We start from the raw sequence: 3,896 nt of genomic DNA on the forward strand, positions 1-3,896 counted from the left end.
TTCACTACCTGAATAATTTCTTTTATCTCATCATCCATTTCATCAATTTATTCATTATCTGCAGAGCTAGTTGGCATATAAACTTGTACTACTGTAGTAGGCATGGGCTTTATGTCTATCCTGGCCACAATAATGCGTTCACTATGCTGTTTGTAGTAGCTTTGCCGCACTCCTATATTTTTATTCATTATTAAACCTACTCCTGCATTACCCCTATTTGATTTTGTATAACCCTGTATTCACCTGACCAAAAGTCTTTTCCTCCTGCCACCAAACTTCACTAATTCCCACTATATCTAACTTTAACCTATTCGTTTCACTTTTTAAATTTTCTTACGTACCTGCCCGATTAAGGGATCTGACATTCCATGCTCCGATCCGCAGAACGCCAGTTTTCTTTCTCCTGATAACGACGTCCTCCTGAGTAGTCCCCGTCCGGAGATCAGAATGGGGGACTATTTTACCTCCGGAATATTTTATCCAAGAGGACGCCATCATCATTTAACCATACAGTAAAGCTACAAGCCCTCGGGAAAAAATTCGGCAGTAGTTACCCCTTGCTTTCAGCCGTTCGCAGTACCAGCACAGCAAAGACGTTTTGGTTAGTGTTACAAGGCCAGATCAGTCAATCATCCAGACTGTTGGCCCTGCAACTACTGAAAAGGCTGCTGCCCTCTTCAGGAACCACACGTTTGTCTGGCCTCTCAACAGATACTTCTCCATTGTGGTTGCACTTACGGTACGGCCATCTGTATCGCTGAGGCGCGCAAGCCTTCCCACCAACGGCAATGTCCATTGTTCATGGGGGGAGGGGGGGGGCAAGGTCACTGGCAGGCTAGTGAAATGACAGAAGCAGAGTATAAGGTCGAGTTGATGAATAACATTCCCATGAGACAGCCACCGCACAGGTTGTCTCCACGCCGAATGCAAGCGTTCTGTGCCAGGACTGGGGAGATGCTAAGTGAAGGAGTTATTAGGTCATCAAAATCCCCATACTCCTTGCCTATGTTGCAGGATGTATCCAGTTGTTGATCGTCAGTTCCTTAACAAAAAAGTGTTCCTACAAACTGTACGCGTTCCTGATTTGCATTCACGTTTCTCGTGGTTTCAAAGGCAACGTTCTTTACTACCTTTGACCTAAACCAGGGCAATTACCAAATTCATGTGGCCGAGAAGTCGAAACTAGTCACAGCGTTCGCTATTGACAGGCACTTTACGAGTTTAGAGTTCCCTTCGGACCGTACATAGGGGCAGCAGGCCTGTTAGCTGTCCTGGATAGTGTGTTCTCTGCTCTTACATTTGTTTGTTTCATTACGTTGATGACTCAGCAGTTCTTAGTGAGAATTTATAGGAGAATTATGGTCATGTTAGAGAAGTGCTCAAACAGCTGCGAAGGGCAGGTTTTAGGGTCAGATCTCCGAAGGTAAATTTTGCTGAGCCTTAAATATCGTTCATGGACCATACTGTATCTGAGAAGTGGGCTAGTATTCATCAGAGTCGTACTGAGGCGATGCATTCATATTCCACACCTAAAAATGTCAAAGCGGCGTCTCGTTTCATCGGAATGGTGAGTTATTTCCGAAAATTTGTGTCACATTTTGCCTAAGTAGCGGCAACGTTAAATGATCCCCGAAAGAAAGGAAAAAATAGCGAGTGGGATCCTTCCAAACAAGCGTCTTTTGAGACCTTAAAGCAGACGCTAGCTACCAGCCCTGTGTTGGCTAGGGCTGCTTTTAGAAAGGAATTTATTGTCCAAAAAGACAATTTCGGCCATTCTTCTGCAGGAAGAAATGTCTGGGAGACGCACTGTAGCTTATGCTTCACAGAGTCTATCTCTATTACGGGGTAAATATTCAGTATACGAACTAGAGGCACTAGCAGTTTTGTTCGCGTTTGAAAAATTTAAGTTAAATTTGGAACACGAACCAGTTTTTTTAGAGTCTGATAATACAGCTCTCAGTAGGGCGTTCGAAAGGCCAATGTGAGTGCGGTGAATTGCTAGATAGGCAGTACGTATTTCTGCATTTCAGTTCACGGTCAGACATACCCGTGGTTCGGAAAATTTTCTGAGGAATGGCATGAGCGGAACTTTTATAAAGTGTTTTCAGGATATTTTTTGTACTTTGGGGTCTTTTCGCATACTGGTTTCTCATAACACTACATCCTTTAAATTTGCCGCATTCCGTAATTTTTGATTCGAAATAGGGATGGCTCATAGTACAACACGCCCAATTTTCCGAATTCTTGAGGGGAGGGTGGGGGTGGGGCAGTGAGCACAAAGATTTTATGAGAGTGACATGTATGTGCTAAAGACCAATGTATACTCTAGCTACGCACATGGTTCAGTTTGTTGACTCTTGTTCACATAATCTTCCTTACTTCGAGTCTGAAATGCCTTTACTCATAAGTCCCCATATATAACATTGGCCGTGATAATAAACGAAGGAGAGGAACAATGACGCTTTCACATAGTACAGCAGATAATTTTCCAGGCAAATGTTTGAAAGGAAACAACTTTGAGCCATAAATCTTTAGGGAATTATCTGATATGAACTTATGGCCTACAAGTACGAATGCTAGATGGATGGCTAATAATACCACGAAAGAGTTGTGTGGATAAGAGACTGCAGCATCGCTAACTGTCATAGTCCACCACGTTGTGATACCACAGACCGTCCCATATTTTCTTAACTGTCTGAAATGGAGGAGAGGACAGAATGGGTTCGACCATGGAAGTGACAATCAATTAAGCTGATTAAGAGCTATACACTGGGCTGCGATAAAAATTTCCCAACCATTTTCACTCGCTGGTCTACAGTATTATAGCACTTTACTCTTTCCACAAAGGCATCTTTTCAACATTTGTGCCTCACATCATTTTAAGAATTCCAAGGCATGACACCACTGCACAGTGTGGATGGAAGAGATATTTGAATGTGAAGATGTTTGGCGAATGGGCTGACCTGCCCATTAGTCCCATTTAACCCTATCAAGAAGAGTGGGATGCGTTGTAGTGACGTATTGCAGCATTCTCAGAAGCACCAACGACTATGCAGCAGTTTAGAACTATGCTGAAGAAGGAATGAAACGCCCTAACACAACAACTTACCATACTTGTAGCCAGCATGGGAGCGCGTTGTAGAGCATTCGTTCCCATCCATGGGGATCAATAACTGTCTTTTGTATTGTCTAGAAGACCATTATGTAACGCAGTTATTTCCATACAGTTATTTATTGAATATAAGTGTCATATTTGTTTCTCTCAGGGCGTATTTCTTTGTTACATTATGTAATATGCTGCAGCAGTTCCTTCTAAGTATGTTCCTGGCTTCATTAAACTATTCCAAAAGGTTTCTTTCAGCCTACATTTTTGTTCGCCAGTTAGTAAATCATAAATAAATACTTGTATACATAAGTCGCCTTCTTCTGCCACATACTCATCCCCCTCCAGCAAAGAATCACGCGTAAACACCAAGCCATTTTGAAACCGATTATGAAACGAAGGTCAAGTTAGTATTTCATGTAAATTAGTTTATGTGATGTGATGTTGGGTTCTGCTACTTTATATTTCCCATGATTAACATGGTGGAAAGACTTTCATACTTCTCATGAGTTACCTATTACGTATATTTGTAAAGCGTGTGTAAAAAGAAAATGATCTGTCTTCAGATAAGCGTTATGTAGTACATTTTCTTATTATGTGTTGAGAAATGAGTCCTCAAATTTTCTCCATATCTTTTCAGCACAGACGCTATCTCTCCATTCAACATAAATGACACCAGGAAGCACAATATTGACGGCCAATTAACTAATGAATGTGCAACATGTCAAGCAAAAACTAAAATACTGCTAACATGGTTAGGTAAGCTTTTCTCAGTGTCTGCAGATATTTGGAG

The sequence above is a fragment of the Schistocerca americana genome, chromosome 1 (genome assembly GCF_021461395.2).
Source record: "Schistocerca americana isolate TAMUIC-IGC-003095 chromosome 1, iqSchAmer2.1, whole genome shotgun sequence".
Taxonomy (NCBI): Eukaryota; Metazoa; Arthropoda; class Insecta; order Orthoptera; family Acrididae; genus Schistocerca; species Schistocerca americana.